Source organism: Galeopterus variegatus, unplaced genomic scaffold (genome assembly GCF_000696425.1).
Source record: "Galeopterus variegatus unplaced genomic scaffold, G_variegatus-3.0.2 Scaffold3130, whole genome shotgun sequence".
Lineage (NCBI taxonomy): Eukaryota > Metazoa > Chordata > Mammalia > Dermoptera > Cynocephalidae > Galeopterus > Galeopterus variegatus.
The window spans coordinates 198,749-223,750 of NW_007729241.1; the positions used below are offsets into that span (position 1 = coordinate 198,749).

General features: G+C 43.4%; 1 pseudogene; it reads right to left on the reverse strand.

Moving 5' to 3' along the window:
- Positions 1-22,836: 22,836 nt before the first annotated feature.
- On the reverse strand, positions 22,837-23,247 carry LOC103599863 (annotated as a pseudogene).
- Positions 23,248-25,002: the final 1,755 nt, after the last annotated feature.

The following is a 25,002-nucleotide window of genomic DNA, read 5'->3' on the forward strand; positions in this document are numbered from 1 at the left end:
GTGGTATGCAATACATATTTGCTGAATATATAAATTTTTCTCATCCAACCTTTCTCTCTGTGCTCTCTCTCTCTCTCTCTCTCTTTCTCTCTCTCTCTTTTTTAAATAGAGGAAAAATGAGGCTTGAAGAGGTAGAGAGACTTTACCTACACTGCCTCTCCCCGGTGATGGGCTTAGCTCTGGGCAGTGGGCTCAGGGGCAGGAAGTCTTAGGCCGTTTGTTCAAGTTCTGGTGTCACAAGACACACCAGAATTTGTCTCAGCACATCATGGAAACATTAGGAACATGATTGAGATCTAACAGCAGGTTACCTGCGACACTGCAATTGCTTCAGTCATTTCTTTGTCTTTAAAATGCCATATAATTGCTAATGTAATTAGTAATGTATACAGAGGGGCTTGTGCAATTACTGAGTCCTAAGATCAAGTAATTAATGTTCTGTCAACAAAACAGCAACTGTTTCATTAACAACTGCTTGGATCTGGAAACAAGCATAATCAGATGCAGACAGACCAACCTAAACATTATCAACTCGGCTGATGTTTTTAGTCACTAAAATGTCAACTCCACAACAAGAAACACAATGAGACTTTCAGTCTATCTTTTTCCAGTTCAAACAAATACATGGGTGGATGGATAGATGGATGGATGTATACATTAGATAGATAGATGACAGATGATGGACAGATAGATAGAAAGTAGATTCAGATACATAGACTGAAAATAGATGATTGATAGAAAATACAGAGGCAAAAGCAAGTTGCCTTTTTTTTCCAGCCTCAAAGGCAGTGGGAGTCTCCCGCTTAAATAGCACAGGAAACAGAATTCTGAAAGACAGGAACGATACATGGATTTTACATTAGGCTGTGCCTCTAGGTTTTCCCACTATGACCTTATAAAAAGCATTTAATCTGACTGGGAAGCAGTCTCCCCATCTGAGAAATGGAGTGGCAATCTAACTCAGGCTCTGCAATGGGAAAAGCAAGGGCAGGATATGCATATCCAGGGACAGATTCAATCTATTTGCTTTTTGCTGAGATGATTCTGTGTAGTAAACAATCCCCCAAATCCCTGTGGTTTCCAACAGCAAACCTGTGTCCTTGCCTGGGGTCTGCAGGTCAGCATGTGAGCAGCTCTGCTCCAGGCTGGGTGCAGGACTCGCTCACGTCTTTTTATTGTAGGCCAGGGATAAAGGAGCAGTAGGAAGCTGGAGCATGGCTTTCTCGAGATGAAGGGAAAGTGCACAGGCACCCAAACCACGACAGCCCACCTCTGCCCAGCTGTGGTGTTTCTAAGTTCTCTCACATGTCATCAGCCAAATGGGTCACGAGACTCCTCCCACCAACGGTGTGGGGAAATGGCCCCTTCCACAGCGGGGCAGAGGGAGCGATGTCTGCCCAGCAACAGTGATCCAAGGAGAAATCATTTTCAGCTCCGCTGTTTGTATTGTAAGTGGTGAGCTTCTGTTCTCAGGGAAAAGTGACTAAACAGACCATCATCTTTTATTATTATTTTTTTATTAGTATTATTATTCCACCATTGTTGCCTGGAAAAGATGATGTGATATTTAGAACAATGGGCAGACCACTAACCTGAGGGTCAGGAGACCCCCCTCCTATTTCAATTTTACTATTAGCTGATTATATGACCTTAAGGAAGTCACTTTACCACTCCGGGCCTGAGTTGCTTCACTATTCAAGTTAGAGGGTTTAACCAGGTGATATTCAAAGTGCCTTTAGCCCTAAAATTCTAATCTGTGGCAGATTACCATCTAGAGTTGATATTCAGCACCACTCAGGGTATGGACTGATAGTTAACTAATACTTGTTTAGTAGAGAACAGCTCAGTGCAAAGGAGGCAGGTGTAAAAGGGATTCTCTCTGCTGGAGAAGTATATATGGACACCAGCTGTCCACCCCCCACCCCCCACCCCAGCACCAGTTGGGAGGATCATAGAGTCTCATTAGCTGTGATATAAATAAAGCTCTGGGCCGGCCCCATGGCTCACTCGGGAGAGTGCGGTGCTGGGAGCACAGCAATGCTGGGATCACCGAGGCCGCGGGTTTGGATCCTATATAGGGATGGCCGGTGCACTCACTGGCTGAGCGTTGTGCGGGCGACACCAAGCCAAGTGTTATGATCCCCTTACCGGTCACAAAAAAAATAAAAAATAAAAAATAAAATAAAGCTCTGGCCTCACAAGATAGAGTTGCCTATGCAGGTTGTGGCTCCACAGCAAGTCAACTCAGAGCACCTGCCTGGGGACTTCTAACTGGGGACGCCTATTTGATACTGTTTTTTTTTTTTTTTCCCCCTCTCTTTCCATGGGTGTCATACATGTAGATCAGAAGTCACTGGGGCTTCTCCAATGAATTCAGTTTCAGATGCTCTGGAGGACAGCTGTCCCTCCCTTGGAGGCGTCTCCTGAAGTTCCCCAAAGTAAATTTCATAAACTTTACATGGCCTGTATTTTAAATCAAACCACACTACATAGACCCTCAATGCTTAGCAAAAATCATCCAAATGTTTTACGTTATGTATTTAGAGACTAACACACAGTAACCTGGTTTTCTGTTGCAGGTAGGCTATACTTCCAGAGGGTGTCTTGTCTGGAACAAGGTGCAGAGACAGCAGAGGGCAGGCCGCTGTGTGGGAAGCATAAAGCTGTGAGCCAGAGCACAAACATTGCTTGCAAATTTAATTCATTACATGATTTTCCCTGTCTTCCCTTCTCGGAAATAAAGAAACTATGGTCCAGGATGAATGCCTGAAAACGCTTAGAGATTCTTCACAACTTCCTTTGACAGATCGCTGTAGATCTATCACAGCAAACTCTGAGACCTCAGGCTGCCCTGAGTTTCAAAAATTTTCCATCAAAACTTTTCCATCCAATACGCCTGGGGTGTTGGGAGCATGGCCCGAAAGCCTGCCACGGTGCCCGCTTTCTCTGCGGATGTGCTTTTAATCTTTAAATATTCAAGTAAAATTTGTATTAGTTTTATTTTTAATATTAAAATAACTCCCTGAATCTTCCCCCCAAAACACTTTGAATAAAGTTGAGGCAACGTAAGTGCTCTGCTGCTTCTGGGCTTACCGTATCTCCTGATCACACACACAATTTGGAACCCTGGCCTTTGTGATTTCTAATTTAACTGATGAGACTGAACTTTTCAGAATTAACTTCTTGACCCATATGCTGAGGATTATAGTATTTTTAACTACACTAAAAGGATTTGCGGGGGGCGGGGGACAAAATGAGGTGGGTCTGATGTAGGGTGGTCTGATTTAAAATACAGGCCATGTAAAGTTTGTGAAATTTACTTTGGGAACTTTGGGAGGCAACTCAAACAGGTGGAAGCAACCAGCCAGGTCCCCAGAGTGCTGGGAGCCATGCCGATGTCATTCACCCCATTCCCACCTTCCCACCCCCACGTCCACCACACGCCCCGCCACCCGCCCTGAGAGTTTGTTTTCAAAGCTGGAGAGCAGCTTTGGGCTCTGCAGTGTGGCTCACATTCCTGCCCATAGCGGAAGGTTACCGGATTGTTCTCCAGGAAGGACTTTGAGACCTTTCAAAGCAAAGGAGAGGCTCTAGAGTCCTTCTGCTCCTCAAACCTGCTGCTCTCCACAACTCCTCACCATATCTCCTTCTCTGTACACCACTCCCTGCAAACCCTACTCAGGGAATACCCCCCCCCCCCCCCCCAGTTGCAAGTTTACTTCTCTCTGGTGGCAGATTGAGCCTTCTTCCACAGGAGGAGGCGGCATCATCTCCAAAGCAAACAGCACAGGCCACCTTCACGGTCACCGTCTGCTTCCAGCAAAATGGAAACAGAAGGTGGATGGCTCCGATGCCTTTCCTACACCTGCTGAGTGTTCAGGAGCAAGGGTGAATGACCAGCACTGCCCGCCACCTGACTTCCATGTCTCCAGACTCATTCCTACTGGATTAATATTTATTTATTCTACGTAACAGGCACTTCTCCCGTCTGTTCTCTCTTTTTGGCAGCTGGCCAGTATGGGGATCCAAATCCTTGACCCTGGTGTTACAAGGCTGCGCTCTAACCAACTGAGCTAATCAGCCAGCCCTCCATTTATTCAAGTTAGACATTGATTAGGAACTGTTTTGTGCCAACAATGTGCTAGGTAAATGCTAGAAGTGTGACAATGAATAACACATAGTTTCTGCCTCAGAGAGATCCAAGTTTAGTGGAGGAGACATTGAAGAAAACTTATCGTTGTGACAGGGGTACGTGTGGAGAAAGCACAGAGGGAGGTGCCACACAGGGTCTTGCGCTCCCTGAGGGGGCTTCCTGGAGAAAGAGAAACCCACACTGTATGACTTAGGGGGACATGGGGGAGAAGAGGAGGGGATTTATTTCTGAGATCACACAAATTGTAATCAATGCCACACAGAATCAAGCAATGCCCATGCTGGAAGGAGCCTTGTGCATGTTTTCTAATACAAGCCACTGAGTCTGTAGATAAGGCAAAAAAATCAGTTCAAGGTCACATGGCTATTTCTGCTACATAGCACCAAACTTGGCTTCAATTAAAAGGTTCAAATGCAAAAATACACCACACTGCCATCATAAGAAACATGCTGTCTCATCACACACACACTCTACCATACATGAGGATGCTTCAAGGTTTCTGTCTGTCTGTCTCTCTGTCTTGGTGATAGGGTCACCCTGGTCATCTTTAACCTTCCATTGCAGGGGCAGCTACAGTTTCTTGACATTTTATAACTTGCTTTCTGCAAGTCGCTTTATATGTTTTTCCTTACCAAAGACTTGGTATGAAAAACTGTTAGTGCAGGATCCATGACTGTTAGTGTGTTTCCCAAAGCTGCACATGTACCTTGCTTGCTCAATCCTGTCAGATGCTGAGCAGGACACAAAATATAAACAGCCAACTTGTCCAACTAACATCCAGTGAGCAAGCATTCCAAAGTTCTAGGCACCATCCACACCAGCAAGCAATGCACAGTCTAGCAAGGGCTCAGATTATAAACGTTATCATGTCATATTTATAGACAGTGTGTGTCACAATATCTAGAGTTGTGCAGTACAGCAGTGCAGACGAAGAAACATTCACATGTTCCTGGCTAGTCCTAGCTAGATGACAAGCTTCGCAAGAGCAGGGACACATATCTGTCCTGTCCCTGACACAAAGAATGAATTCAATGAACATTTGTTCAATAAATGAATGGATAAACATATTCTACTAAAGAGGAAGTAGAGGCCCAAGAAGGGAAGTGACTTAACTGGACCAACATCCCAGAGCTGGAGAAATCTGGAGAAATCTGAACCTACATCTCAAAACACCTAATCTGAAGCACATCACAGTGGATCAACCACCTAAACTTCAGTAAAATTTTCCAAGAATCCTGGGCTCCCTGCTTCATAACTAGGCTCGATAAACTTATAACAACATACACCCTGGCATTGGATGAGACTGACTGTATAATTAGCTTATTTCCTACCCATATGGAGCAGCTCAGCTTCTGTGCCTCAGTGGGAATTCCTCATATGTTGCTAGGGTCGCCTTCTGGGATTACATCTTCAGAGGTGTGCAGGAGGAGTTGGCTGTGCTGATAAATGAATCAGAGAGACAGGGGAGAAGCCGGTAGAGTCCCTGCAGGCAAGATGGATGGGGGCCGGATCGTGCTCAGGGCTGCTCTCTCCTCTCCTCTCCCTCTGACCTGAAGTGGACCCAGTGGGAAAATAGTGCCTGCTTCTCCAGGGCTTATTGCTCAGTCATAAATCTCCATCTCAGGGCTGTGTGTGTGTGCGAGGGGAGGACAGGCCGAGGGAGGGAGAGAGAAGGAGCAGGCGGGGTACGGCAAGAGGAAAGCAGAAGAGACAAAGATGTCTGGCAGAAGTTGAAGGGCCAGCAAAGCCTCTTTAACTCGGGTTTCATAAGTCGAGAAATATTTTATCACCCTTGTGAGTCAAACCTCTAAAAATCAATAGGGCTTGAGAGTTGCCTGTATTGATCTGAAAGCCCGAGATGCATTGAAATATTCATGGCTGGATGTATGTGTTCAGAGAAGACACTGGGGGTGGGGCCTGGTGCAGAGGCAGGGAGAGGGGTAGGTAGATTTCTAAGTAAAAGCCATCCACATTTTCATTAAAAATAGATTAATTCTATTAGTTGGACTAAAACCTCACACTTAAAAGGAAATGAGCTTGTTTGTCAGACAAATAAGCCACTGGCAAACGCAGGAAAAAAAAAAAAAAACACTTATTTATTGCTATTTAATAGCAGAGGAGCCAGAGAGAGTTGATAAAATTAGCACTGTGTCCCCGGGGGAAGGAAAGGGCTGCTTTGTTTGCAAAGCCAATTTGGACACTGTGGCTTTGATCTTCACTTTGAGCATTTGAACAGGCATGTTAGTATCACTCATTTCACAGGAGAATTGGGATTCAAGTTTCCCCAACAATCTAAAAAGCAGTACATTAGAAGGGGATTGTCTGCCTAGAGTCTCAGACTCTCAATACCCTTGATACTAATTTGATGTGATGCATTTCACCAGATGTGTCTACCTGAACGATAACTGATACCCAGGAGACCGTGGTCCTGCTTGAGAGTATTAGACTTGGATTTTTTCCCCCTTCGAAAATGATTGGATGAAGGCATCCATAATTTACAATCTGCATATAGATGTGACATATGTTACAAATATTTGAGAAAATTCATGCAAGGATTCGTACAACAACAACATATGGGAAATCGGTTCCAAATAACAAGGCAGAATTAAAAATAACCTGTTACCTGTAGCTACCCTCCTCTCTGTTCCAGAGCAACCAACAGAGATGATGACAAACCTGTCTCTTGAAAAAACCCAAGCCCAACAAGGCATCCCTCTGCGGAGCGAGCATTTGAGAGTCTGAGGGGAACGGGAACGGGGGCCTGGGCTGACATTCCAACACGGCCCTACGTGCCCACACTATTCAGGTGTAAGAAGGAGCCCGAAGGAAATGCGGCAGGTGTGGAAGTGGCCGGATGGGCATATCCTTGCTACAATGTGGCTTCGGGGAGACTAATAAGGCGTTCTGAGCAGCTCGTGCCCACTTTATAGCGGGAATGCCAGTGCCATAGGCTCTCTCAGCTTCAGTGAAATTCAATTAAACTGCAGCATTTAACCCCCCCCCCCCACAGTGTCACCAGCCCTGGCTTGCACAGGCAGCGTTCCTGAGAGCTGCGGAGGGAGGCTGGGCCCTATAATCCCTTCCCACGACTTTGGCCCCATTTCCCATCCCGGATTTCCACAAAATCGATGTCACAGGGCATGACGGCTTCAGAAGGCAGAAAGACAGAGGTGCAGAGCTCCCCGCTTCTCAAAGCTTTGGGGAGGGTCTTTTCTGATGGGAGAGATCAAGTCTGCCAGAAGGTCAAAGGCGGCTGTGGCTCTGCTGCTGCGTTCCGTGCATAGCACCAACCAGACCTGCAGACAGTGCTCCCAGAGTGCTCATCATCCCTCCTCCTACCCTCCCCACAGGTCAGCGTCTTCATTGTCACTCCCATGTGACAGATGACGAGGGAGCAGTATGGAGACCCTTTCCCAGAGTCTCACAGGAAGAGCTGGGATTAAGTTCAGATCCCCAATCCCTATTCCAGTGCTAAATGAATGCATTCCTCCCTCTCCATGTCCCGGCCCCTCCCCCATACACAGAAGATCCTGGAAAGCCCTGTTCCCTCTATTCTTCCTCTTTTCCAAGAGAGATGCCACTGAGGTTGTTGGCAGCACACCAGGTGCTCTGGGAACACAGCCTCAGAGATGCACTTCCAGGTGTCACGTCCACACTCTGTCCCCGGGGGCTGGAGACACCACCTGTAGGTCTCTTCTTAGCTCCACTTGCCTTCCCTTTACAGTTGGGTTTACAGCCAAGGGCACCTTCCCCAGAAACGACGGAGGGGCCGGAAAATGTTCAGAGTCCAAGTGGGTTTTGCATCTTGTCTGCCACCTAACCAAAGTTTTGCAGATGGAGGAGTCGGACGAAACCAACATTCTGTTTCAAGCGCTGCAGCAGGCTCTTCACTGTGGTCCCACTCCCCTTACCTCCAGGCTGAGCCACCGCCTGTCTGTCACCTCTGCTACCGTTTCAGGGGTTGTGTCTGCAATTATCTGAGGACACAGCTCCGCTCAACCTAAAGTCCTTCACTGATCTCTCCTGCTGCTGGGTGGGTGAGGGGTTTTAACTTGGGGTCTGTACATAACAGGTGCCAGAGGGTCTACACACATCCCCACCTTAAAGTCCAAGGTAAAATGTGAAAATATATGTGTGCATCTGTGTCTCATACATTTTTATCTCCAGAGAAAAGGACCATAAGTTCCATTATATTCTGTGTCCCAGAAAAGGTTAGGAATTATTCATATACAGCATGAGGCTCCCGCTCCTGGTGGTGGCATTTGGGGCCTTATATGACTCAGCCTTTCCTTGTCTTTTCTCATCTCTCATTTTCACTCTCCGTCTTCACCTCCCGGAGCAAACCGTGAGCCTCCAGGCCAGTGCACAACCTGCTGCCTGCACCAGAAGTGCCCTCCTGTCCTTCTGTTCCTCCTCGGGGAAGTGGTTCAGATGTCCCCTCCTGTGTCCCCCCTGCATTGCTTGCTTCCCACTATGGCAGCTCTTGCCACCCCATGTTGAAATTGCTGTTTATGGACTATCTTTGTGCTGAAGGTGGGGACTGTATTTTACTGTCGGTTTGTCTCTGAATTCCTAGCACTTAGCATATGTCCCCCAAAAATGGATGTTCCACACACGACAAAAACCCATAATAACACGTTAAATCATACTCAAAAAATTCAGTTGTATAATACATAGTTTGCCATTAGTCTAAGGCTCATGAAAAGACAGGAGGATTCTGCACATGTCACCTGGTGGCATTCCAGACAGGGTTCGGCCATGCAATCCAAACCCCTTCTGGTGGGGGCTGTGGTTGACAGACAATTCTGGGTCTGCATATCCTGAAATTTCTAGGACAGTAAAAATGATTCTGAGAATCTCCCCATTAGCTGGTGTCAGATTCTTTGCCCAATATGGGTAGTTTGGGCTGGGAGAATGCTGGGCCCTGGACACCCACCCTGCACCCTGATGTGGGGTCACTTGCCATTTCCAGAGCAGCCTCCTCCTGCCTTCTTCCATAACACCCACCTATGCCCTCCCCCAGGAAGATGAGAACATCGGCCTCCATTTGAGTCTACAGCTGGGCAGAGGGCATGAGCAAATCACCAATGCCATTGTAGCTAAATCTGTGCATGCTATGGAGGTATTTTGCTCTGTTTGCAGAAAGCACACAGAATCATGGAAGCAATTTAATTTTAAGGCTCATTTTCCCCAATTTCCTAAGCCATAAATCCCTTGATGAGAGCATTTGAGGGTGGAGGAACAATCTCACGAGTCCCTCCCTGATTCTGAGCTTCCCCACACACCCTCCATGACATCACAGGGACCTCCACCCAGTGGGACACACATTCTCTGTGACACCAGCCCAGAAACCAGACTCATGTCTCCTACATCAGGTCTCATTCCAAAAACCTGAAGCCTCTGGCTTCTGTGGACTCCTAAAGCAAGGTTGATGTAGGTGTGAGGAAATTATTTACCTACTTTGAGCACTGTCCCCAAAACTTCATGTACATTTTGCTCATTTAATTCCCACAAAAATCCCTGTGAGTTAAATATTATTATTCCCATTTTGCAGATGATAAAACAGAGGCTCAGAAACATTAAATAACATCTCCTATGTCGAGGGCCAGTGATCAGGATATACGTGTAGACTGGTCTGATTCCAAAGTCTTTCCAATTTGAAGGAATAAAATTTCCACACTAGTATAATGCTGGACAGCCAGAGCTCTAGAGTTAGCCTCTATGGGATTGAATACAGACTCCACCACCCACCAGCTATGTGACCTTGGGCATATTTCTTAACTGCTTGGTGACTCCACTTTCTGAGAAAAATGGGGAAAATATTAGTACCTACCTAAAAATATTACAAGGATGATTAAATGAGTTGATACCTATAATGCAGTTAGAACACCCTGTCAGGGCTCAGTAAATGGGAGCCACTACAATCACCATTAAATATGACTGATCACTTGGTGACCATATTTTCTAAACAAAAATTTGAACAGATAATCTGGCAAGGAAAATCAAATTTAGGCGTTGAGCAGTGTGATAGCCCAGAATAGTCGGTTCTATCATGGAAAGATGTAGAAAGTGACAACCGTACTCCTAGTTTAGAGACCATTGATTGACATTTTCCTTCCACTTGTGACACATTGCTACAGAAAACATTAGGATAATAACTTGAAGAGTTCTTTTTCCCTGTAATAACCTCTAAATCCCTTTCCTCATCAGTATGCTGGTAGGCACATCTATTTAATATGGATTCTTTCTTGTTTTTCCTCCCAGTGCTTCTCCCGCATGCTCAGACTGATTATTCTCTGTTTTCATTAAGAACATTTTCCATTTGCCAGTCCAAAACACAACTTTTCAGTGTGATGGCATCATTTCTGTAGAGAGGAGTCTTTCTATCCGCAGCCAATCGCAAGGCCACATTCAAACAAGAATTAACTTCCAGCCCTTAGTCTCAAAAATAAATGGAAAGGTCAAAAGCTGGCCCTACAAACAGCCTCCTGCCTACTTCTACATATAAATTCCAAAGTCTTTATAGCATCTGGCTGGCAAATTTTTCCTCTGTTTCCCATTTTATCCTTCTCATGCTCTAATTTGGTAAACAATAATTCTAGCAGCTTAATAAATGTCTCTTGGATATCTTGCGAGGATGGCATTAGAGGCTGCGTCCGAGAAAGCATGGTCTGTTGTCTGGTTTTATTAGGATGCATCATTCTGTTACAGAGAGATCTAACTTATTGAATAAAGTTTTATTAAGTATTAGCAATGAGGCATGGACTAGAATAGAAGATGGGTAAGGTTAGGTCCACGACTTTGAGAAACTTTGACCTTCAACATTCCATGGAAAGTGTTCCATGGGGCACGGAAACTGCAAGTTGCAGGAGACAAAGAAGGAGCCACTTACCATGCCAAGAAAACAGAAGGGGTGGCCTTTTGTGACAAGCTGATCTTAAAACATGAGCAGAAGTTTGCTAGGTTGGATGTAGGAACGTTCAGGGAGAGGAGGAGGAAGAGAAGCAAATGTGGGAACAGAGAAAGAGTAATTACACGAAGCAGAATACAGATAACCTATATGTAGGTGGACAAGGTGGTTGAGTTTTCTTTGGAAGGACTATGGAGGTTCCAACGCTGAGATATGCCCATAAAACACTAGAGGATCATTCTTTCAAATGAGGGCAATGGACTAGATTAGTGTTGCTCAAGGGTAAGTTATTTTTTATTTATTTATTTATTTATTTTTTTTGTCTTTTTTTTCGTGACCGGCAACGGATCGCAACCCTCAGTGTCGCGCCCGCACCGGACCAGGACCGGCAACGGGATCACAACCCTCGGTGTTGCACCCGCACCTCACTCAGCCAGTGAGCAGCCGGTCTGTATGTGGGATCCGAACCCTCGGCGGGAGTGCCATGCGCTCCCAAGCGGTGCACTGTAGCAGTGCGCCACCGGGCCGGCCCTCAAGGGTAAGTTATTAACAGACTCTTTCTAATGGGAAAAAAATCTGGCAGACCCATCATGTTGACTTATCACATTCTTATCATGTTTCGTACAAATATAAAAGTGGGGATAACTTCAAATGACTGTAAAGTAATATTCACTAAGTGAATAGAAACAAAACTCAAAAGGCAATAAAATTCATTAATATAAAATAATAAATAAAATATCAAAATATCAAAATATATAAAAATAATTAATATAAAATAATAATGTTGTTTAGTGGGAGCCACATTGCTATCCCCGATGTGAACAGGGAACCAGACGCGACACTATAGCTACCTTGGAGTTTGGTACGTCTATACATCTACGTATGATGTGATTAAATTCTCCCATCACTTTTCTCTTTTAAAAGTACTAGAAAATTTTATTTGTACAGCACACCTGATAGTATTTAATCTTTACTTTACAAAATGCATAATTTATTTACTAAACCTGACTCTGTTCTTTTACCCATCTATTATTTTATGTCATTTTCATGATGTCAAATCAGTCTTCATTTATTACAAAACTTCAGATACAACTATATAGACCATGGAAGTGTCTTTTGGTTGTAAATTATCATTAGAAAACAACTTGTATTTATTACCGGTAAAGAATTTTGTGTGAAAATGTCCATCAACAGATGACTAGATAAGGAAACTGTGGTATATATACACCATGGAATACTACTCTGCCATAAAAAAAGGATGAAATTTTCCCATTTGCAACAACATGGATGATTTTGGAGAAACTTATGCTAAGTGAAATAAGCAAAGCACAGAGGAATAAATACCATATGTACTCACTCATAAGTGGGAGCTAAGAGAGAAAGAAGGAAGGAAAGAAAGACCACCATGGTGCATTGGACTTGCAGAGGGAGAGAGCAGACCTAGGAATACAAAGTGGGGTGGGGGAAAGGGAGAGGGGGAGGGGGTTGGGAATTAAATGGTAAGGGGACATGGGGTATAATCGTAATTTGTGGTAATGGGCATGCTGCCAGTATTGATCTGGCATCACATCTTGGGCATGAGTGGTGATGGTCAGCTTTGTACCCCATGAATATTCATGACAAATTAAAAAAAAAAGAATTTAGTGTGAGTACAAAGGGGACCCAGGATGGAAACTGTCATCATGACATTAGGACCTGTCAGCCTCTGCACAGTCAGACAAGCCCAAGCACAACTTCCCTTTGGGTGGTCCCCCCAACCAATATAAACGCAGTTCCAGGATCAAATGGCTCCAGATCCTCACTTAGATGCCCCAAATATTCTGATAATGTAATTTGTATCATCATCAGAATGAGAATACAAAAGTAAAAAGCTCATAAAGGACTTGTAGACTCCTAAGATTGTTTGTGAATTGCAGGAGCCGGCTGACCCCAGTTTGACAAAAGCTGGCCCAGATGATCTCGAAGACCCTTTCCAACCCTAACATTCTGCCATCATTCTGACAGTGGGGAATGATAAAAACTCAAACTGGACTATTTGGATGAGGCTTTCCCAAAGCCACCAGGTATCCAAATTTGTCTTCTGTGCTTCCCCGCTCTCCTCATGCCCAGATCTTCCTTGTTTCTCGGCATCCCAGAACTCTGTCCTCACAAAGACCTGCTCTTGGAAAAGAGCAAGATCTTGGCCCCTCATGTCTGAGTGCAGATTTAATCAACATCACTTCTTCCGCAGGGAATGCACGTGAAGTGTGAGCCCTGTGTTTTCAAGAGTTTCGTTCTTGTCCCTTCTATTGTTAAGCTCCCATGCACGTATTTCAGACAATAATAAATAAGTCCAAGATAAAAATGTTTGGTGCGGGAAGAAAGAGAGGCTCGGGGGCACACCAGGGAGGTGGTGGACCCTGGGGACATTTCATCCCTGAACATCTGGAGCCTGAATCACAGGAGTGACGACAGAGAGAGTCACACAATTATAAACTGGGCAGATTTGAAAATTGATCCTGAATCAAACAACCACTAATTTTCCTGGTCCCCTCCGGCAATCAGCCTTTCAAACTATTCCGGGCTTTAAAATATGAAAATAATGAACCTCTGGCAACCCCTCCCCCTTTCCCCTTCCCTCCCTACCAGCTTCCCACCTCCCCCTGTAGAAAACCTCTGGTTGACTATATTCAAATTACACTTTTCAAGCTGTTCCCTAAACAAGTTAAAAAAGGGTTGACTTCCCCCCACAATTGCTGCTAAACTATAATTGCCTGCTGTATCTTTTGCCCCCTTTTTGAATAAGTGGTGTTAGATTTGCCACTTTGGCTAATCCTCAGGAATCTGACCTGTCATTATACAAACTTCTGAAAATATCAGCTTGCATTTCACAGTTTCCGTTTCAGTTTCATGTAATTTGTCTTCAGTGTGTTTTATTTGAACCTGCTAACCTGCTTTAAAGAAAAAAAAATGGCTAGCTGGTGTTGCTGTATCTGCTTCCTTTTCAAAAGGCCTCACATGAGAATGCTGGTCTCTGGGTAGCTGAATAAAAATGAGAAGAATAAAATAGAGGAAAGACTTCTCGACACATACATTCCCTTTGGTCTTCTATGATCGCAGCAGAGAACTCATTTCTCCTCTACCTTCTCTCAACTAAGACACTCTAGAAAGTCTCCAGTAGTAAAACAGCCTTTCAAACTATTCCGGGCTTTAAAATATGAAAATAATGAACCTCTGGCAACCCCTCCCCCTTTCCCCTTCCCTCCCTACCAGCTTCCCACCTCCCCCTGTAGAAAACCTCTGGTTGACTATATTCAAATTACACTTTTCAAGCTGTTCCCTAAACAAGTTAAAAAAGGGTTGACTTCCCCCCACAATTGCTGCTAAACTATAATTGCCTGCTGTATCTTTTGCCCCCTTTTTGAATAAGTGGTGTTAGATTTGCCACTTTGGCTAATCCTCAGGAATCTGACCTGTCATTATACAAACTTCTGAAAATATCAGCTTGCATTTCACAGTTTCCGTTTCAGTTTCATGTAATTTGTCTTCAGTGTGTTTTATTTGAACCTGCTAACCTGCTTTAAAGAAAAAAAAATGGCTAGCTGGTGTTGCTGTATCTGCTTCCTTTTCAAAAGGCCTCACATGAGAATGCTGGTCTCTGGGTAGCTGAATAAAAATGAGAAGAATAAAATAGAGGAAAGACTTCTCGACACATACATTCCCTTTGGTCTTCTATGATCGCAGCAGAGAACTCATTTCTGCTCTACCTTCTCTCAACTAAGACACTCTAGAAAGTCTCCAGTAGTAAAAGAATCCAGTGTCCAGCATTTATCCATCAGACACCTGCTAAGTGCCAGGCATTGCACTCATTGTGGGGAATGAGCAAAAGTTGGTTAATACAGAAGCTTAAGAGAGGTTATTGGTAGGTGAGGGGTAGGTTAGAATGGAAGTGCTAAAAATAGGGGTCTAAAATCGTGCTGGGCAAGTAGGACATCTCTTTACATGGAAACAACAGTCTCTGTCTAATTTGGCTGTCCGTATTGGGGGATAAAACATACCTCTTCATATTATGGAGTTGCTTCTGTGAGAGCAGGGTCAGAGTGGGTAGGGGAAGGTGACTGCTGTGGATTGATTGAATTGTGTCCTCCTAAGTTCACATATTAGAAGGTGAAATCCCCACTGTAACTGTTGAGGGTGGGAAATCCTATTACGGTAACTGAAAGGTGGGGGCCTTGAAGAAGCGATTAGATTGTAGGACGATGCTGCAGTGAATGGATTAATAATGGTGGTCAGGGGCCTGGTTCTGAGGGCCTTAAGAAGAGTGAATGAGGAGGTTGCTCTCTCTCTCTGCTTCACCATTTTTCTGCCATGTGAGACCCCTGCACTGCTGTAAAGCCACCACCAAATGTGTTCCCTGGACACACCAGATGTGTTCCCTGGACTTTGGACTTCTCAGCCTCTGAAACTGTAACCAACAAATTTTGTTTTCTTTATAAGTCACCCCGTTTCAGGTATTTATGTTATAAGCAACAGAAATGGACTAGTACAGTGACTGTGGGACAAAAGCTAGCCATCCCCCTCCCACACGTGTGTATGTACACGCTACCCACAGTTCTCGATAGCCTCTTCCTGCTCATAACTGTGACCTTTCAAGAAATGGGAGTGCCTCCACTCTGTCCTGAAGAAGCTTGCTGAATGATTCCAAGAGCACGAGGGCCAGGCTTTGCTCCTACCAGACGACACCCCATGTGGAGTCATCATTGCACCTCTGTTGACCTCCACAGCTATCCAACTGGGCAGTGGGTGCATGCTGGGCCCTCAGGCTCCCTTGGCAGGTTAAACTCACTCTGTAGGCTCTTGGCTGCCTTGATGGGTGGTACCTCTGTGCCTTCCTCATTCAGCCATGCCTGAAGACCCCACCACATTTCACAAGCTGTCCCCACCCAGCATCCAGGGCCAGCCCTGGGAGCCTTGCCCTGGTGGCCTGAGTTCTGACCTGAAGGCCTTGCTACTGCTGTCCCCTTCTCTNTCCTAAGTTCACATATTAGAAGGTGAAATCCCCACTGTAACTGTTGAGGGTGGGAAATCCTATTACGGTAACTGAAAGGTGGGGGCCTTGAAGAAGCGATTAGATTGTAGGACGATGCTGCAGTGAATGGATTAATAATGGTGGTCAGGGGCCTGGTTCTGAGGGCCTTAAGAAGAGTGAATGAGGAGGTTGCTCTCTCTCTCTGCTTCACCATTTTTCTGCCATGTGAGACCCCTGCACTGCTGTAAAGCCACCACCAAATGTGTTCCCTGGACACACCAGATGTGTTCCCTGGACTTTGGACTTCTCAGCCTCTGAAACTGTAACCAACAAATTTTGTTTTCTTTATAAGTCACCCCGTTTCAGGTATTTATGTTATAAGCAACAGAAATGGACTAGTACAGTGACTGTGGGACAAAAGCTAGCCATCCCCCTCCCACACGTGTGTATGTACACGCTACCCACAGTTCTCGATAGCCTCTTCCTGCTCATAACTGTGACCTTTCAAGAAATGGGAGTGCCTCCACTCTGTCCTGAAGAAGCTTGCTGAATGATTCCAAGAGCACGAGGGCCAGGCTTTGCTCCTACCAGACGACACCCCATGTGGAGTCATCATTGCACCTCTGTTGACCTCCACAGCTATCCAACTGGGCAGTGGGTGCATGCTGGGCCCTCAGGCTCCCTTGGCAGGTTAAACTCACTCTGTAGGCTCTTGGCTGCCTTGATGGGTGGTACCTCTGTGCCTTCCTCATTCAGCCATGCCTGAAGACCCCACCACATTTCACAAGCTGTCCCCACCCAGCATCCAGGGCCAGCCCTGGGAGCCTTGCCCTGGTGGCCTGAGTTCTGACCTGAAGGCCTTGCTACTGCTGTCCCCTTCTCTGGGTCCATCCTTCTCATTGTATCAGCCAATGGCATGTTGTCCACATGGCTGAAGGGTTCCAGTGCTTTTATCTTTTATGTTTAGTTTAATTAATAGTCTGAGTCACTCAACATAGGCAAGCACTGGATAGGCTGAATATAAAAATATGATGAGTAATGAGCATTGCATTGCAACAAATTTTATGGAAATAGAAAGGATTATCAGAGAGTATTATAAACAATTGTATACCAAACAACTCAACCTTCCAAGACTAAGTCATGATGAAAAAGAAAATCTGAACAGACCTCTAACCAGTAAGGACATTAAATCAGAAATAAATTATCCCCCAAAAAGAAAAGTCCAGGGCCAGATGGCTTCATTGGTGAATTCGAATAAGGATTTAAGGAAGAATTAACACCAATTCTCCTCTAACTCTTCTAAAAACTTGATGAGGAAGAAATACATCCAAACTCATTCAATGAGGCCAGCATTACTCTGACACCAAAGTCAGACAAAAACAGTACAAATCAGGAAAACTACAGACCAATATCCCTGATGAATATTGATACAAAAGTCCACAACAAAATACTAGCAAACAGAATTCAACAGCATTTTAAAAGGATTGTTCACCATGACCAAGTCATATTTATTCCTGAAATGCAAGGATGGTTCAACATATGAAAATCAATCAAAAAAAAAAACAAAAACACCACATTAACAGATGAAGGGGGAAAAATAACACTATCATCTCAACTGAAGCAAGAAAAGCATTTAATGAAATTAAATACCTTTTCATGATAAATACACTCACCAAACTAGAACTAGAAGGAAACTAACATAATAAAGGTCATGCATGAATAGCCCACAGACAACATCATACTCAGAGTTGAAAACCTGATGTTTTTTCTGCTAAAATTTGGGACGAGACAAGGATGCCCACGTTTGCCACTTTCATTGAACATAGTACTGAAATTCTCAGCCAGAACTATTAGAAAAAGGGAAATAAATAAAAAGCAAAGATGTTATGTGATGGGGTTGGGAAGGGAGAGTGAGCTCAGTCGAATGAGATCTTGAAGGGTAATAGCAGTGGTCATCATGGTGGTAATGATAACAATAATAGTATCAATGGCTCCTCTTTACTAAGAGCTTAAATGTGGTAGGCATGGTGCTAAGTATTTTTAATGCATCATCTCTTACTTCTCAGAACAATTAGCTCCCTGACAGCGACACCTATACCAGTGACTGCCAGATATTTATTCTTAACACTCACATAACCTCTTACCCAGTCTAATGCTGAGTATTTTTATTATTTTCTTTTTATTGATGAGAAGTTTTAGATTTAGTGTGATTGAATAACTTGGCCAAAGATTATCAGGATAAATTAAATGATTTGTTCTCAGTCACAGTGCATTAGTGTATTGTAGTATTTTGGCTGAGAGAGGAAGTAATTTATGTCTAAATTCTACCATCTAAATTCTACCACTTAAATCCAAAGTTGACAGCATTAATTGAGGAAGATATTTTGATTTATCTGTAACCAAAAATTCTACAAAATTTTCTAAAAGACCCTCTGAGAAAGGAATTTGTAAGCATTTGCTTCAGTTTTGAATGAATATACATTGGAATGCAAATGTGATATTATAATCTGCATTACTCTTATGATAATTTTTAAAACTTTGATATGTATCAAATCTTTCCCTTTTTCAGAATGGTCTGATTAGGAAAAAAGGAACAGATAACAATGGGGTTTACAAATTCCAATTTAATCATATTCTTCTAAAACTACAAGTATATTATTACTAGTATAACTGGCAAAAAAATATTGTTATAATTTAGCTTTTGCACAGTGAGTTTTAGAAAGTTTTAAATTCTGACCCTCTCTTCTTTGAGCATTTTCATATTTCACAATCAAGATTATTGTAGCAATCAAATAAATTTGGGATTCAGAACACCTACCCTACCTATTTGAAAATGTGGTTGGGAAATAATAATAAATTAACATTCATTAAGTGCTTACTATGTGCAATGTATATATGTTAAATTCACTTGCTACTCAAAAACAAAAAAAAGCCATTAAGGTAGATATTATAATTTCCATTTTACAAATTAAAAACCTAAGGTTCCAAGAGGTTACCTACTTTGAACTAAATGACTGAGACAAGATTTGAAGCCAGACAGGATGGCTCCCATACCCAGATTCTTAATTAGCTACCTCACTATGAAATATAATACACTTAAAAAGGTAAAGTTCTCACCCAATGATGGCACCAAGAAAGTATCTCAATTATTAGTTTAAGCCCATTTCTTTATACCTGAGTGTAACTATAACAGAAGGGGTTAAAAATCTCTGTGATCAAATTTCACCTCATTGAAACTTGGTAACCACTACGTATGTCTTCCAAAGACTCTCTGAAAAGTTAAAAGCATTGCACAAATGTTAGTATTACTAATTTTACTGCTTGAAATACCATCTTTTTTAATAGTTCCTGAATAGTTGATATTGATACACCAAATTCAGGACTGAGTTTAGATTGTCCAAATAGCATGCAGCATGAAGTTCTTTTTACTAATTTTACTGCTTGAAATACCATCTTTTTTAATAGTTCCTGAATAGTTGATATTGATATACCAAATTCAGGACTGAGTTTAGATTGTCCAAATAGCATGCAGCATGAAGTTCTTTCGGAATGCCTTACATAATTTCTTTTAACCCTTCCAAAACGAAAAATCATAGACTCTATAATGTCAGTCAGAAGAATGTTGCTAGAGGAAAAAAAAAAAGTTTTTATAATTATTTTTACTAAATCAATAATTCTCTGTCAAATCACCAATTATTCTAGATTGAGGTCATTATGAATTTTGGCTCTTTCCTCAAATCAGATATATCCCCCAAGAACGAAGCCTCACTATTAATGAAATACAAAGGAATGTGACAAGTCCCCCAAGACCATTTCCAGAGACAAGTTCCAACAGCAAGTGTGTTCAGCCTTAGGATCAAGATGTCACCAGTATTACAGCTAGCCTCAGTGAGGAAACATGGAAGTTGTCACTATTTATTCAAAAGTGTAACTGTCTGATGTGTTTTCTTAAAAAGAATTCACAGTACTTAACAAACGTATGTATCTTACATATCTCCCCCCAAGTTGCCCCATTCTGTGTTAATAATTCAGAGTGGCATCACCTTCTTGTACAGAACTTCTTGCAAACCATCACCAGTAGGCTGTGCTCAGAGTCAGAGCAGTAGGTGACCTGGGGGACTCCCACCCTGCCCCCCTCCCTGACATTTAATACCCTAAGCTACAGGACAGCTAACAGTGCTTATGTTAGAAACAGCCAGGACAAAGGTCAGCTCGTGAGGAATGTCCCTGGGACCCTACTTAGCCAGCTCAGCGCGGCTAATGCCGAAGGGCGCGGTGATGACAGTGTGAGAGCACTGCTGCTGGAGCCCTGTTATCTGAGCCAACGTAAACACCCAGCCACAAGTACTTCCCCTTCCTCCTCCAGGATCCAAATGTCAATTGCTTCCAGCTTCAAAGTTCTGACTCTCTACCACACCTCCCTTTGATTCAAGCTTGCTTGGAAAGAGAACGACATGCCTGACTCCATCTGTGTGGTACAACTGAGTCTCTGCAGCTAAGTAATTAGGAGGTGCTAGGCGTGCCCCAAACCTGGATCTCTAAACTGTAACTCACCCTGAAGAAAATTCTGGCCATCTGTCAAATGACCACACAAACAACAGGCCAACCTCTGAAAAGGCCATCCTCTAGGTGGGTGGGACCCAGAACAAATCAGACCCAGTTCTGGGTCCTGACTGGTGGCAGGGGGGAGCAATCCAAGGAGCACGAAGGATGCCACAGTGCAGACTCTAGGGTCACTCTCATAAGAGCTTCACCTAGAAACCAGGACAGAGGGACAAAATTGATCTCCAGCTTTTCTCTGCTCCCCTTCCCAACCCTCACATTCCTTTCACCAAGAATAGTGGACTATATTATTATTGTTGTTCCTTTTCATTGGTAAACTTGTCTCCAGCCCTTTAGCTTAAAAGCAGTGGCTTAATGATCCATTACAACCAGTTTGCCAGATATCTCAATCCCCTCTGAAGGTTTTTTTTCATTAGTATGGGCGTTCAAAAAAATATATTTTGGGGCCATCTTTTTGGCAGTTTAAGGACTCTTTATTATCAGTGTTACAATGCTTAAGTCCAGTACCTGAGTTTGTTTGCTGCCTGAAGAATACCTTTTCATACGCCAGCAAATGTTGCTCCATTCTGGGGACGAGCAGATAGAGAGGACACCCACAAACCTTTTTAGGCAGGTGCTAGGTTTGGGCAATTCCTCCTGGCTTCTTAGCAGCTTGCTACGTGGTGGTGCGGGAGGAGGAAGAGAGTGGGAGGGGGAGAGGGGCGCAGAGCCCTTTAAATTCACAGTGTTGGGCCAACTCGTCATTTTTCCTGGTGGCAACTTGCAAGTGGAGATTGAATTCTGCACCTTGCCCACCTCCCCACCACCCCCAGTCTAGCCTGTCTCCAACCCCAACTCTCCTTCCAGTACTCCAACTCACATTTCCATAACGGGCTTTTTTCCCCTTTTTCTGGTTTCAGCTCCCAGGCCATATTTTCGGGATACATAATTAATTTCCCTTGGGTTGATAGGTTGGAATTTGACCTCTCGTTTCCTAGGGCTCTGGTTGCTGGTGAGTAAGAGAGTGATTCTTGTGAAAGCACATGATGGCATCCGGGCCAGCCATTCCCAGCACCTCCGCTGGTCTGCATGCTGGCTCCTCATCTTCAGAAGCGAGAACTGCTTGGCCACAGCCAGCTTTTATAGAATTCTTATGCAAATGCAAAGTAGCATGAGAGGAAAGGATATAGGTTTTAGAGTCTGATGAGTTTGGGTCCCAATTCTGTTTTAACCACCAACCAGCTGTGTGCCATTGGGAAAATTACCACCTTGCCTGGTCTTGATTTCCTCATCTGTGAAGTAAGAATAATACCCCCTTCAGAGCTCTTGTGAAGAAAGAGTGGATGATGGGTATAAGATAGAAGACTTGTTTATCTTTCTTCAATGTAACATGCTTTTTTTTGCCTGTGGGTCCTCCCACATGATACCCCTTTGTCTAGAACATTCTTCAGCTAGCTCCCAACTCAGAACCCACCCTTGCACTGGCCAACTCTCCTTTTCTGGCTTTAGTTTACATATGGCTTCCTCAAAGAATCCTACTCTCGCCTCTCACCAGATTAAGCCAAATATCCCTTTTTGTCTTCCTAGAGTTCTCTAGATATTGTTTTTTTTTTGTTGTTTTTTTGGTTTTTTTTTCCTTTTTTTTTTTGTCTTTTTTCGTGTCCGGCAACGGATCACAACCCTCAGTGTCGCGCCCGTACCAGACCAGGACCGGCAACGGATCGCAAACCTCGGAGCTGCGCTTGTTTTTTTTTTTGTTGTTGTTGCAGTTTTATAACTTTTTGACAGTCAGCAGTTAGTTCTGATCCACATTGCAGATCTGCAGAAGTGACAGTCAGCTTCCCTCCCCACACATCACATTTCCTGTTTGAACCCTCCAAAAACTTTCTAGTAGGGTCTGGGCAAGTAGTAGCACTGAATTTTCCATGACCTTTTTACAAACCAGATATGGACCAGTTTTGTGTTCTTTTGCATTTTCTCATGCCAAGACACAATTTTTAAAAAGGTATAATGAGGGGCTGGTTGGTTAGCTCACTTGGGAGAGTGTAGTGCTGGTAACACCAAGGTCAAGGGTTTGGATCTCCATACCAGCCAGCCACCGAAATAAATCAAATTAAATTTTTTAAAAAGGTATAATGATTATACCCATTACTCATATCCCCATTGGAAGGTTACCAGGCATATAGGTGCATAATAAATATCTGCTGAGCAGATGAATTCAGGTTATAAAAGGACTAAGGATGTTTTTCTGATGTAATTTAAACAGCTTTGAGGGAGGGAGTAAAACTTACTTTTGAAAGTATTAGCAGGCACATAGGTAACCAAAGTACAGAGCTTGTTTGGTGAATCTTCATCCTCATTACGTTTTCTGGACAATCACACATGGATAGGGTATGTGACATTCCTTATTCCTTTGGCCCAGACAGCTTTGTTGAGCATGGTATCATTGTGCACATCTGGAGTCCCCATCTCCTTCTTGGCAAATTTCCAGATCTCTTTGAGTGCCCGAGGAGCATGCTTCTTGAAACCCACTCCACAGATACTCTTGTGAATGTTGATGGTGTGTTCTCAGGTCACCACCTTGTTGAAGGCAGAATGGTTCTTCTTCTCGCCACCCTTCTTTGCAGGAGCCATTCCACTGGGCTCAAATTAGAAAACCCTAATGGCCTTTTTTGTCCCAGGATTCCACCCAGGATTACATTTAACTGTCATGTTTCCATAGGGTCCTTTGAGCTGTGATAGTTTCTCAGACTTTCCTTGTTTTTTAGGACCTCCACAGTTTTGAGGAGTAGTGGTCAGGTATTTTATAAATTGTTCTGCAATTTGGTGTGTCTGATGTTTTAATCATGGTAGATAGGGAATATGGGTGTAGGGGAGAAATTCCCATCACATCTTTTCAAGGGTATCTGCTGTCAACCTGACATCACTACTGATGCTGACCTTGATCATTGGGCTGAGGTAGTCTGGGTCAGGTCTCTCTGCTGTAAGCTCTTTCTCCCTTTCCATACTGTACTCTTAAGAAAGAAGTCACCATGTGCAGCCCATCCATAAGAAATAAGGAGTTATGGTCCACCTCCTCGAATGGAAAGTTTCTACATAAATTATTTGAAAATCTTCTGCATGGGAGGATTGTCTCTTCTCCCCCATTTATTAATTTATTCAATCATTTATTTATACCAGGATGGACTAATGATATTTATCTCATCCTTTAGATTATAATTTAATACAGTATTGTTTATTTTATTGCCCAAATTGTTAGAGTTTGGGCCATGGAGAGCTCTTTCGGGTTGGCACCTGTGCTCCTTTGACATGCCCCCAGCTGTGTGTATGTGTGCCTGTGTGTGTTTGTGTGTTCATTTCAGTACTTTCTGACACCAATAGATACTCCAAGCTCATTTCGTATATTCCCTGCCCCAGACTTAGAAACAGCCATTTTTCCGAAGATCTCTGATTCCTTTTATTGGAGCAAGTATTAGAAACCATGATCTGGGGCCGACCCTGTGGCTCACTCGGGAGAGTGCGACACTGGGAGCACAGCGGCGCTGGGTGGGAGCCCCAAGGCCGTGGGTTCAGATCCTATATAGGGATGGCCAGTGCGCTCACTGGCTGAGCACGGTGTGGGCAACACCAAGTCAAAGGTTATGATCCCCTTACCGGTCACAAAAAAAAGAAAGAAAGAAAGAAAGAAAGAAAGAAACCATGATCTGTGTGCTGAGTGTGCTCATTGTTACTGGAGTTTTCTCTTAGCTGGCAGAGCAAGAAAATATATTTGTATTTACCAACCCATGTATATATGCATATCGATAAATATTTCTATATGTATTCATCTATATCTATATTAAACTAAACATGAGTTTTTTAATGTCTCCAACTGTAACTTAACACTGCATGGATCATTCTAATTTCCATTTTTCCTTGCTTATCTGTACTTTTCCATTCCAAGAGTGAGAACCTGGTTCATACCACTTGCCATCCATTTATACAGAATTGTTCAATTACAGTGCACATGTATAGTGGCTTCAGAATTGTTAACTTACATGTCTGTGGGAAGCAACCTTACCAGAGATCAGCACTTATGTACGGCTCCTATGGCTTTAGTCTTACAATCTGCATTTGTTTCCACAGTTGCTGGTCAGCACCTTCTCTCACCCAGGCTGCTTCCTTCAGGGAGGTTATCTTATTCATTTGTGACACATTTTTCATAACCTGCATTCCATCCTGGGATTCTCTGACCTTCTAAGCATTAAAAAAAAATTGTATACACTAATGTTCACTGTTTGTACTGTGAAGTTCTATGGATTTTAACAAATGCAGACATCACATATTTGCCATTGCAGTATCAAGTGGGGCAATTTCAGTGTCTTAAAAATCCCCCATGATTTACCTATT